Source organism: Silurus meridionalis, chromosome 22, assembly GCF_014805685.1.
Source record: "Silurus meridionalis isolate SWU-2019-XX chromosome 22, ASM1480568v1, whole genome shotgun sequence".
NCBI classification, from domain to species: domain Eukaryota; kingdom Metazoa; phylum Chordata; class Actinopteri; order Siluriformes; family Siluridae; genus Silurus; species Silurus meridionalis.
In genome coordinates this window covers 15,388,294-15,402,221 of record NC_060905.1, presented here as the reverse complement: position 1 = coordinate 15,402,221, position 13,928 = coordinate 15,388,294, and the positions used below count along the sequence as shown (strand labels likewise).

The following is a 13,928-nucleotide window of genomic DNA, read 5'->3' as shown; positions in this document are numbered from 1 at the left end:
AACTGTGTACATAGTTAATAGTGTTATGTGTGTTTACAGGAAAGGAAGCACTGCAAAAACAGACAAAACTGATGATCTGTAAATCATCATATTTGTGTTGTATCACGGCAAAGTTGATGACATAATCAAGAAATCACAAGTAAATGCTGATTCTAGAAACAGCTTTGTTTACCCCAAAACCCACAGACAAAAACAAATACAAGCAGAAAAGCGTTCCGAAATAGTTTTCTGCTTAATGTTGTAAAAAAGAAATGCCTCCTGTATCCATTTCCAATGTTCTAGAATGGAGAGTCCAGCTGCGCTGGCATAAGGAAGAGTCACGCAACTGTTTAAGGGCTCTCATAAACCAAACAGCCCTCCTCATTAATTGCACTAATAAAATAATACATTCTTCTCTGTGTTCACTCACATTGTCCACACACATTGCATCTCTGAACTGCTTTCACGCTTGGCCTCGTTTGTAAGCAGCCGTGACCAAAAGAGGCAAACAGCTTCCTTCTTCAACTCTGTCTCAGAAACTCACATTCATCAAAACATGCAGCCTCATGTGAGTCCTCAAGACAACATCAGCACATGACCACGGTCACTATGTTGAGGAGTAAAACATGCTAAGTGCTCCAGAGGAGCTGCAGAACCATTAAGGAATGTGTCATTAAAAGTAAATAAAGTGGGTTTAATCTAAGGCCAAGGAGAACTTTCCAGTTTACTCTTCCAACAGCTTCTCTTTGGAGGGCAGCCAGAGACGTATGATTACACAGCCATGAGAGTATTCCCTTCATTACAACTTGGATAAAACTCACAGGCCAAACTAGTCACATAACATTCATTACATCATTTACTTTCATCTCGATGTTTTATTCACTGTGGGTCTAAAGGTCACCACACGGTTTTGCAGAGAGCTCCACTTATGTTTGATTGGTTTATAACATGCTAAACCAGTCCAAATTAAGAATTTATATACTATAATAAAGTGAATTTTTCTATTTATTTTTCAAGCGAAGAAAGTTTATTAGTGATAAACCAGTAACAATTGGAATTTTATGGCTCACAGACTTGTGCACCCACTCGGTGTCCTGAACTTTTTAGTGGTAGAAAAAGAATTAAAGGTTAAAATTGTGCTGTTTTCTGTACACCTAAACTGTGAAACAAATAACCTGATTTTCACACAGCATTTTCAAAATTTTACACTAAAATTATAGAACTGAAATTATTATTAATAGTAGTAGTATAGTGGTAGTCAGAGGTGGCAAAAGTACACACATCCTTTACTTAAGTAGAAGTACAGGTACTCGTGTTTTAAAATACTCGGGTAAAAGTTGAAGTACTGATTATACTTTTTTACTCAAGTGAAAGTAAAGAAGTCTTGGCTCTCACATGTACTTAAGTAAAAAGTAGTTATTACTTCTACCTGTTTTAGCTGTTAACTGGACCTCACATTATATTAGATTATATATATATATATATATATATATATATATATATATATATATATATATATATATATATATATAGATAGATAGATAGATACTGACACCCTAGTGGGTGTCAGTATCCCCACAAGGATGAGTTTGAGAGTTTGATTCCTGGTTGCTGTGTTGGTAAATAAAACTTCTGGACCTTGTCCCCTCTGAAAACATTTCAATTCTGTCCTTTCTGTGTTGGATTAATTTCTTGATTTCCTGGTCTTTAATGAAAGATAACTCCACCAAAAAAAAAAAAGCACTTCTGTGGTAGCTCAGTGGGTTAAGGCTTGTGCCTGAACATGGTCCTTAATATAGTCCACGCTGGTGATAAGGTTTCAAAGCCAGTCCTACATGCCTTCTTTCTTACTGCGCTGGCATGAAACAAAGTATGAACCCTCCAAAAAGCACACATGCTTTTCAGCAGTAGTCGCTCAGTGGTTTAAGGCTTGTGCCTCATGCTTCCCAGTCTGATCTCTTCCATGGCTTAGTGGGTTAAGGCTGGTACTTTGCTAATGTTGGTAGTCAGGGTTCAAACCTGGCTTTCTGTCTGCTAGTCATGAGGTAGGTTAAATTCCTGATTCCTACAGCTTCATATTTTTGTTTTGATGGGTTAAAAAGAAAGATAGACCTGCTCTAAACAAGCTTCCCAGCTTGTCATTCCTAGTCACAATATGGCTTTGCTTCCTACGTCTGTCTTCAGCATTATATTCTTGTGTTGATGGATTGAAAGAAAAGATAGACCTGCTCTAAACAATCGTTGCAGCTGGTCCTTCCCGATGGTTCAGTGGGTTAAGACTGGTATTTCGCTGTTGGTGGGGTTCAGGGTTCGAATCCTGCTTTCTGTGTTTCTGTCTGGTTGAATTTCTTGTTTTGAAGCATGAAACGAAGGATAAACCCCCAAAAAAAAAGAAGGTATGTTGTGGGACTTGATGGCTTTGTGATAAAAGCCTTGCCTCTGAGCTCAGAGGTTGCTGGTTCGAATCTGGCTTCTCCCTGCACTGGGTAAGCTGTGTAGAAAGTAGTCTGTGGTGAGCAATGGAGTGGTTGATGGTGAACAAAGGCTGTGAAGACCTGCTGCTTCACAGCCTCAGAAAAAGTGAGGGTGATAGGTTTTTGGCAGAATTTTTCCCTATATATGCAAAACTAAGTCGATACTTTTTTGGACATTTTTGCTTCATAACCCCCTATTTTCAGCTTCTCAGACACCGGGGGGGGGCAGATGCCCGGATATTGCCCCCCTGCTTCAGGATACGCCCTCCGAAACCGTCCACATCCAACCTTCCACGCAGCCATTCCTGACACCTTCCTTACTACGGCCACCGGAACCTTCCACACTCTTAACTTTGAGCCCTGGCCGGGGTTTGAACCGGCAACCTCTCAACCCAGAGGCAAAGCTCATCCAATTGAGCCACAGGATCTCCTGCAAGAACCTGATTTTTAGGATCTTTTATAGTTCTTTATTAAAACTTTTTGAACAATTTAAAGGAAAGCTAAGCGGTAGGAATCGAACCGGGTAAGTTAGACAGCAGAGACCACATCACTAACCACTACACTACCACAGGGGTGATAAACAAGCCTTTGCTTATTGGACTCTTGGCTTTTCTATAGTTAAGAGACCGCTGTTTTCTCTTAGATCATGATGGTAGAGGGTCAAAACTTCTCCTTCCTGTACATTTTCTCAGTAACTCGAAGTCTATGAGAAGTGACTCAGGTACAAGAACCACATCTCCAACACCTGCAGCACTGATATACCATGATTTACCAGCAACCAATTTTAATGACCTTTCATTGTTCTGTTTTTAAAAACTTCTTAATGTTCAATATGAAACTAGAGGTAAGAATCGAACCAGGAAAGTCTTTCATCATAGATCACTAATGGCATTACTTCAAAACTCAAAACTTTGTTAGACATGTAAATAAGCAGGAAAGACAGAGACAAAGACAAAGAGACACAGACACAGCTTTAGAAAGAGTGAGAAACAAATAGAGAGACAGCAAGAGAGAGACATATACAGTGAGACAGAGACATTTACTAAAAGAGACACAGAGACAATTAGATAGAGAAAATAGAGAGACAAAGATAGCGAGATATAGCCACTTCCTGTTGGAAGTGTTTATCCCGAGCGACTCTTAATGATCTCATTTACTAAATGAGCAGTAGTGAGTTAAGGGCTTGCTCAGGTGCCCAAAACTGGCAGCTTGGAGATGTTAAACATGTATCATATTTACAGCATGTGATATATATGTACTTATAAAGCACTAAATGGATTATCTCCATGTATCTCTCCAGTCTTTTAACACGCTACAATCCGTCACGCTCACTGAGATCTCAAAACTCTGGGCTTCTAGTAGTTCCTAGAATAGCAAAGTCCACTAAAGGCGGTAGATCATTTTCATATTTAGCTCCTAAACTCTAAAACAGTCTTCCTGACAGTGGTTCAGGGTTCAGACACACTCTCCCAGTTTAAGTGCAGATTAAAAACATATCTTTTTAGCAAAGCCTACACATAACATACGTCTTACATCATAACCTTGTGCTCCAGAACATCTGATCACATGCACATTATCAACTTGTGCTGTTAATATCATGAACAGCAGCTATGCTAATTCCTCTCCACTGCTTCTCTTTCCCTCCCCATCCTGAGGCATTCTGAGGTTTTGCCAGCTCCAGTCACGTCCCACCTCATGTAGAATATGGACCTTTGAAGAAGTAGATGCCGAACTCGCAAACATCCCGAACCATCTAGAGACGTACCAGTGCCAATTGGATCCCACTACATGTGTGGTTTTGACATTGGACCTCCTGGAGTGTTTAAAGGCTCTGGCATGGAGAAGCTGATGCTGGATCTGTGATGATCACAAATGTTGAGCTCATAAAACTACTAACTACTAACCATATAGACTGTATAAGACTGTAGGAAGAACATTACTTCTAATCTTATACTCCAGTACTCATGTTAGTTCTCACTCTCCAGTGTTCTGTATTGTTGAAAGATTTATGATCAAACTCTTGATGTCACCCAAATGAGGATGGGTTCCCCTTTTAAATCTGGTTCCTCTCAGGGTTTCTTCCTCGTTACATCTAAGGGAGTTTTTCCTTGCCACAGTCGCCACGGCTGCTCATCAGCAACAAATACACACCATTCACCTTAACTGTTGATTTCTGTAAAGCTGCTTTGAGACAATTTCTGTTGTGAAAAGTTCTACAGAAATAAACTTGACTTGACTTGATTTTATATGTAAGCATATGTACAGTGATTAAATATAAAGGCTATAACAGTGTAGAGATGTGTGGACATCATTAAAAGCCTTTGCTATGTTTCCACACGGACAGTTAATGAGGTGATACCGGAGAGACTGCACCTCTTCAAGTCAAGTCAAGTCAAGTTGCTTAAACTTTCTTTCGGCTTCTCCCGTTAGGGGTCGCCACAGCGGATCCTCTGCACGTTTTGATTTGGCACATGTTTTTACGCTGGATGCCCTTCCTAATGCAACCCTCCCCAATTTATCCAGGCTCGGGACCGGCACTGAGAGTGGCTGGGGATGGTTCCCTGACCGGGGATCGAACCCGGGTCGCAGCGGTGAAAGCGCTGCATCTTAACCACTAGATCACCAGGGGACCCAAGTTAGGAATCTATATAAAATTATAGACATTTTACAGATTTGAATGATGTATTGTTTTTATCTGTACGATCATTAAAGACAGTATTTTAAGTTTGTGTCACCATTATGAGGGAAAAACCCACAAAACGCCACCCAGAGGGTAAATTGTGTAAAACATGGCGGATTTGTTGTTTGATTTGAGACTTGGCGCTGAAATAAAACAAAAGTTTACTGATTAAAAATATTTTTATCTGGAGTTTATTTATTTATTTTATATCTAAGTAAAGAAAGGACGTCGTGGATAAATGTATTTATTAGGTTTTAATTTCGCCTCTTTTTTATTTAGTTATTTATTTATGTAATTACAGAAATGTGTGCTGCATTGATCGCGCGTTAATAAAATTTTGTGCCGTTTAAAATAATTTTCTTTTTGACAGCCAAATATACATATACATACATACATACACACACACACACACACACACACACACACACACACACACACACACCCACACACACACACACACACACACACACACACACACACACATATATATATATATATATATATATATATATATATATATATATATATATATATATATATATATATATATACAAAACGAATTAAAAATGTTGTTACCTAATGAATGTATCCAGGCTGAAGATCCACATAGTAGAACACAAGCAGAGAAAGGATGATGATGATCAGGAATGTGTCTGTTCTCAGTCATGTTCTCATCACTGACTCCCTCTGTCTCATCCACATTAACCCCAAAGTTCTTACTGCCTTCTGCCTGCTGAATCTTATCTTCGTAAACTAGTCTACATCTGTGATAAGTGAGAGTCAGGACTTTATACACCAGTGGATTGAAAAAGATGCGCAGTAACAGGAAATCGGTTGTTCGGCTGAAATCGGCGCGCAGTAAAAATAGTACAGAAGAAGTAAGAAGTAAAAAGTACAGATAGTTGTGTAAAAATGTAATGAGTAAAAGTAAAATGTTGTCTGAAAAATAAATGGTGGAGTAAAGTATTGATACCGAAAAAATCTACTTAAGTACAGTAACAAAGTATTTGTACTCCGTTACTTCCCTCCTCTGTGGTAGTTGTGGTAATAGTAGTAGTGCTGGTTGTGATAGTTGTGGTGGTAATAGTATTAATAGTAGTAGAAGTGATAGTATTGGTAGTAAAACTGATTGTATCAGTAGTGGTAGTAGCAGAAGTGACATTGTGTCAGAAATGAAGATGTTGTAAAAATGTTTATAAATTCAGTTCAGTTAAATTGATTTTTATTTGTAATAGTACTGGTAGTAGAAGTGGTAGCAGTAGTGACACTAATATCATAATATTGGTGGTGATAGTAGTGGAAGTGGCAGTAGTGGTAGTAATACTGGCAGTAGTGGTAGTAATAGTGGTTGTAATAGCAGTGGAAGCAATATAAATAGTGTTTGTAATAGTAATAGTATAAGTGGTAGTAATAATGGTTGTAATAGTAGTAGTAGTGGTAGTAGTAGTGAGAGTAATAGTGGTTGTAGTAGTAATGGTAGTAACAATAACTACTAATAGTAGTAGTAATAATAGTAGTAGTAGTCATAGAAGTGTAAAAATAAGTACAATAAACTAACCTCCAATGTACTGCAAAAAATAAAATGTGTTCAAGGGTATGAAGACATTTTAGTTTTATAAGAAATGTTATTCTCATACAACTCACTGAATACAATATGCACATTTTCCTCTTTTGATTGGATATTTCATTTTCTATTTTGGTAATTAATCATTTTGTAACCTATGGGCAGTAACATTATTATTCGCAGACAAAATATACACTTTTCCATTGATACATCAGAAGCCAGGAAAAGCTGAAAAAAAGAAAAGACAGCAACTTCCCCAAAAATGTGTCAGTGCTTTGGCATGCGAAAGTTACACAAAACTGAAAATGGTAGCCTCAGATTTTCAACCCGGGAAAACGTGCAATATAAGAATAAAAAGCACATTAACATGTTGTTCAAGCTTTATTTTTCTATGGTAACGGCACAAACCTTTTTTTGTAGGTAAAATTCAGACATGTGCGATGTTTCAGAAGGAAAAAAAAATCACAGTGAATGCATGTAAAGCGTATCGCTGAAAAGAAAGGCGGCAAGTAAAAGGGCAGATTTGGAGTTGACATATATATGACTCACTGAAAGCATCCCCATACGATATTAATCCTACAGTGGCGCATTATTCAACTCCTTTGAAAAGCTGCTTTCAAACTCCAGAAACAACATGCACACATTCTTTTTGTGTGTGCTTCCAATTACAGCAGGCAGATGCAGCGTATATCTATCTCTGTCTAACTCTTGCTTCCTCTCTTTTTTCGTTTTCAACGCTGCAATGTTCCACTCCGATGATTTCATTTAAAAGAAATAAAAGATAATATTAATATTTTGATAGATTGATATTAAGCACACAGTGAAGTTGATCTTCCCCTTTTGTAACTTTAAAACAATATTCTAAATAAATAGGTGAAAAAAAAAACACTGCAACAATACACAACTGAAAGCGACACTTTCACACGATTTTTAATTATTCACCCTTTTTCAATAATGATCACTTCAGTTCTTGGCTGCTATTCAGACACAGATGGTAATAAATCTTACACATAATGCACATCTATATCCACAGAGACCTAAAAAAAAAATAATAATAATTCGATGCAAAGCAACGCTCAAATTCCACAGATGTTCAATAGACAACATATCAAGCTGATGATACGCCTCATAACACAAACACTGAAAGAAATCAAAATATTCTTAATGAATAATGAATCCATAACCCTTTAACGCTGTGCACAGCTGTCCATAATGATGGCTTCACCATTTAAAATATATTTCTGATTAGAGGGCCATGTGTGCCTTTTGAATTTAATTCGAGCGAGAGAGCGACATAAGAGAGAAAGAGCAGAGGGAAGAAAAGCAAAGAACAAAAGATAAGGAAGAGAGAGAAGAGAGAGAGGAGGACGAGAAAGAAAGGGGGGAAAGGGAAGAAAGTAAAGGAGAAATTGATAGGACAGGCAGAGGGGCAGAAGAAATACAAGACAGAAAGTAAATGTTCCTGTCCTTCTCCTGTCCTCATATCTGACTCCAGCCAGGGGTTCTCTTCAATTAGAGGGCCACTCTGTGCAGCTGGGAATGGTTTCACATCAACGGCATAGGGATCCATGAAATCACGGAGCTTTTGAAGGTGGATTTGGATTCTACTTAATGATAAAGATAACAGTCTACTACAATGACTCAGGACTACAGGTTGCATTTGATCACCATCGCTGCACACCTCAACAATGTTTAGTTGTAATAAATGGACATTCAGTGCCACCCAGATGAGGATGGGTTTCCTCTTGAGTCTGGTTCATCTCAAGGTTTCTTCCTTATACCATTTCAGGGAGTTTTTCCTTCCCACATTTGGCAAACAAACTAAATTCTAAAGAACAATCTTATTCATTCGTATTCATGCATTATATGTGTGAAGCTGCTTTGAGACAACGTCCATTGTGCTATACAAATAAAAATAAATTAAATTAAATTGAAATAAAACAGAGAGAAAAAGCAGAGGGGTGAGAGAAATAGAGTAAGATAGTAAGAAAGATTGACACATTGAAAGACATAAGAAAGGATACAGAGAAAAAGAAAGAAAGAAAGAAAGAAAGAAAGAAAGAAAGAAAGAAAGAAAGAAAGAAAGAAAGAAAGAAAGAAAGAAAGAAAGAAAGAAAGAAAGAAAGAAAGAAAAAAGAGCAGGAGAGAGAGGGGGGAAAGGGAGATGTAACAGAGGAATTAGTAGGAAAAGCTTATGAAAGACATAAGAAGGGAGAGAGAGAGAGAGAGAGAGAGAGAGAGAAAATAATCTCTGGACACTGATTTTGATTGTCTCTGCACAGGAATGTCCAGTGAAGTAAAGATAAATGTAAAGGTGTTTACACTTCTCCAAAAGCTAACATGCCGTAAGCTAACATGGCGGTTTATGTCTACAGTACAAAAAAAAAGTGATTATACATTCCCATTTGTGGCATATGCCCTTATCCAGAGCAACTTACCACTGAGCAGTTGAGGGTTAAGGGCCTTGCACAAGGGCCCACCAGTGGTAGCTTGGTGGTGCTGGGATTTTAACTTGTGATTTTCCGATCTAAAGTCCAGTATATGTTTATACATCATATAACCACATATATTTAGAGAAGCACTTAAAGAGGAGATGATGTGAAGCATCATATCATACTTCATGCTTCTTACACATCAACAAGTTCCTGATTTTCTCCTGTAATGAAGGCCATTTCCAGCATTATGGATGAGACATTTGAACTTCTATTTACTTAGCCTGCACAGGCTCAGCCTCAGTGGCCTTTCAGGGAAAATGAGGATCAATATTCATAAATAAAGTGGTCATATTACAGATGAATGAATTGGATGAGATCACAGGATCAGGGTCTTTTGGAGAGATTTGTGATTTATAAAAGATGTTGATGTGTCTATCTGAACTCCACATGGTTAAGTAAATAATTTTTTATGAAATTATATATATAGACAGTGCATTCGGAAAGTTTTCAGACCCCCTTCACTTTTTTGATTTTGTTATGTTGCAGCCTGATACTAAAATCATTTAAATTGATCTACACCTACACTGATGTACACTTGAAAATAAGCTCAGGTGCCTCTCATTTATCTTGATCATTGCTGAGATTTTTCTACACCTTAACTAGAGACTACCAGTGGAAAGGTTTATTGATTGGACATGATTTGGAAAGGCACGCACCTTTCTATAGGAGGCCTCACAGCTGACAATGCATATCGGCGCAAAAACCAAGCCATGAGGTCAGCAGAACTGCCTGCAAAGCTCAGAGACAGGATTGTTGCAAAGCAAACACACACAAATAGATAGATAGATAGATAGATAGATAGATAGATAGATAGATAGATAGATAGATAGATAGATAGATAGATAGATAGATAGAGAGAGAGAGAGAGAGAGAGATAGATAGATAGATAGATAGATAGATAGATAGATAGATAGATAGATAGATAGATAGATAGATAGATAGATAGATAGATAGATAGATAGATAGATAGATAGATAGAGTGTTTTTCTTTTCTATTTTTTTTAAGGCAGCATTGGAATCATTCTCATGGCTTGATTGGGAAGCTGTCACAAGGTTGCAATGAACCTTAACAGGAAACATAGCAAGCACTTCACACACATCGCGTTTGCCAAACTAGAAGCCAAAAAAAATGTGGGTGTTTCAAAAAATGTAAATCCTGTAGGGTTTTCTAAATAATCTTGCTTTTTGCAATAAAAAAAGAAATAATTTAATTTCAAGTGGGTATAGATACTTTTAAAACACCCTGTATTTTTCGTGAAATTGTTTTAAAATATAATTAACTTTATTAAATCTTTTATTACCTAACCGTGCATACAATTTTAATATTTAATCAACAGCAGCAAAATCCCATTCATGACGCTTGATGGTGAAGCTTTCTGTGAGACATTTGTTTAACAGTTTTTTAAGGAGCTGCTAATGTCTAGTTTCCCACACTGGGAAATTCTTTACGACAAAAGGAGTTGCAATTTCTCAGTATCAGGGCAAATTTGCCTTATTACCTTGAAAAGAGAAAAAAAAGAGTGACTTGTGTGGGAGCAACTGTTTATAGCTGCTATAATGATGACGCGATTGATATGACTATGACTTATGATGACATAAACTAACTTTTTTTTGAAGACATTCAACTATATGGATACAATTATAAACAGATTTTATTCTTTCATAATTTAGATCTTTTTTTTTTCTTAAAAATGCACGTTTTGGCAAATTGAGAAAAAAAATGAGGAAAAAATGATTTCAAAACACGCTATTGTTATTAAATAATAGTTCTGCTATAAATAATATGATCATATAATACACTTTCAGCCATAATGCAATTGTTTGATATCCATAAAATGTTAAATATTAATTAGTTTTAATTATTTTATTAAGTTACAATTAACTTGGTAAATATAAAAACATTAATATTAGGAGATTCTGCAGTTTAAAAAATTAATATTAAAAAAACAAACTTTGTGAAATTTAAAAGGAAAAACCTTTTACTATTTTTCCTAAATTTTATAAAAAAAGATTTATTCAGTTCTAAGCAGTTCGAAAACTGTTAAATCTGTCATATTCCATGGACTCTGGTTATCTAAACATGTATCATCTATACTCCTCTGCCAGTCAAAGGTTTTAAATCAGTCTTCAAGCGATGAAAATCAATTCATTCCCCATCATGGACATTTAATAGAAGCTATTACACAATGCATAGAAAGCTGACAGCGAAAGTACAAAGGCTGCTACTATTTTGAAAGTCAATTTTCATGAATGCATGCTATCATGAATAAATGTGCCAAAGAAAAGAAAACATTAGGACAGAACATTATAATAGAGAGTCACCAAGTGTCTGTCATGGATATTATATTGAACTGCATCCACATTTATATCTCCCTCTTCTCTCCATCAAATTGACTGCGGACTTAAATACATTTCATAGTGTACCACAGATCAAAAAAAAAAAGCAACAGCAATCATTTCATCCTTATTACAAAAAGAAAAGCAATCTGTCCGTGAAAATGACACATGCAGTGCTAACTTGAATACACAAGCCCATGTGATGCCAAACGATATACAGTATCTTACACTGCGAGAAAGTATTAAAAACCAAAATCACACCTACATGCATGCGAGCTCACAGTGCCGATGTATCAACAGTCCCTAAAAGTCCAATCGGAACTAAGTTCTACAAAAAGTGTTAAATTAAATGCCTATCTAGTGACATCACCTAACAGCAAAGAATCCCATTAACATCATGCTTTTAGAGGTGATTCAACCTTGTACGTAACTAAGGGCTATAAAGTTACACTGATAATCATCTGGCTAATTTTTTCTTGCTCTCTTTTCATCATTAGATTACAAGGTAAAAAAAATTCAAGAGTGTAAATGTGCACACAAAAACACTCCTATTCACATTCGAGTTTTCTCATAGATAAAGCATTGCAGCTAGACAATCATTCCTAGAGCAGCAAATTAACTTCTGATTATAAAAAACAAACAAACAGAAAAAAAAAACCTGCATTAGGATCTAAGTGCTAATGGAGACGAGTGCTTTTATCAGAAAAGCGCAAGTGCGTCATTTGTAAAGCGAAATGAGGTTATGAATGAGGAGAATGAAAAATAAAAAACCTAGATAGATACAATAGACAGATAGATAGAAATATGTGCATGCATATGATATATAGATATATATATTTACAGATATATACAGATACAGAGTGAGAGAAGTGAATTTAAGAAGTACGAAACGCTAAACTGACTCTTCATCAAACGTAAAATGTTTGTTACACTTCACAGGAGATTATTCAAAGCATGAAAAACTACCAACAGCACAGTGCATCTCCCAGCATATGACTGTACCCTAGCTCCACCTATTGATACCTCATGTTCGGTATAGATGATACCAACAATCCAGCTCGTTTTAAATGATCAAAATTTCACATGAAAGTTCATTACATTACACTCAATACCGTCTAATTGTTTATTCTGACTAATAGTCAGCCTTTAAACTATACACAGGTAAACTATTTTAGGATATGAGTACAATTCAAATTAATTCAATTATCATGTACATCAAATATAATCATGTGTCATATTTTCTAACCAAATACAGATTGTATTGTATTTGTTGTGAGTAACACACATAATGTAAGCCCCTTCAAGTCTCAAGTTATTATTCAGTCATTCATTTTAAAGCACATTACTCAGTAACTGTATGAATTATTCAGTAACTACAGTGAAACTAATAGGAATGATATGTGGTTAAGAGAATGAGGAATGTGTTTCTGCAGCAATCTGGCTGATCATTTACAAAAAAAAAAGTCTTTAAGGTCCTGGGCGAGTATCATTCCTGGTAAATCACCGCGACAGCAAGAATTAAGTACTGCAAGCATGCTGAAATTGGGTAAGACATGGGAGCAAACTGCATACACCCCAATGAATAAAACATGGGTCATTACCGAAACATAGCAAGTGAATGACAGTTGCCCGAGCAGATTGAGGAATATCATGAAGCAATGTTATTACTATTCTTTTTTTTTTCCTCTAGTGCCCTGGATCTTTTAAAGTCTTGAGACTGGATTGGTACCTGCATTTTATACGCTCTCTATCTTATCTGTATAATGGTGTGGCAGGATGTAGTGGAAACAGACAAACCAGTGATTAATGTGTCTAAATCGCATTGTAAAAATGTTTTAAGAGCATGACAAGAATCTGCCCCAGGGGCAAAACAAGTCTTTTTTTCTGTGCATCACTCTCTCAGACCAAGCTTAAATCCATTTTGAAGGCTCCCTAAAAAATATAATAACCATCTTTGGATCACTAAACCATTATTGCACTCTTTGTATGTATATCATGATCCAGAGTAAAAAAAAGACATTTCTATACGATAGAAAGTTATAGTTATAAAATTTCCCTCCTTCTTTTGGTTGGACCTAAAGTCATGGTTCATAGTATTGAATCAATTTTTCATTAGTGCCAGTACAATTTTTTCGTCTGTATCTCTGACTTATGTGCGAATACAACACTTCCAAAGTAGAGATAGCAAAGCAGGGTCTGAAATATATATATATATATATATATATATATATATATATATATATATATATATATATATATATATGGCTGCTTCAGCTGATATTAAAAAAATATATTGTATGTTTTACAGTGGATTGCAATGCAGGATGTAGAACTACTGTAGATTAGCAAAATGCTGGTATATTATGTTCATTCAGACAAAAAGCCTGGAGAACATGGGG

General features: G+C 36.2%; 1 protein-coding gene and 1 non-coding gene across 2 annotated transcripts in view; both read right to left on the bottom strand.

Moving 5' to 3' along the window:
- The window catches only part of calcr (calcitonin receptor), a 63,868-nt gene that overhangs the window by 49,474 nt on the left and 466 nt on the right, over nucleotides 1–13,928 (bottom strand). The gene's annotated exons all lie outside the window — the stretch shown is intronic.
- trnae-uuc lies at nucleotides 5,011–5,083 on the bottom strand. The gene has a single exon. It is a non-coding gene; the product is annotated as a tRNA-Glu (tRNA).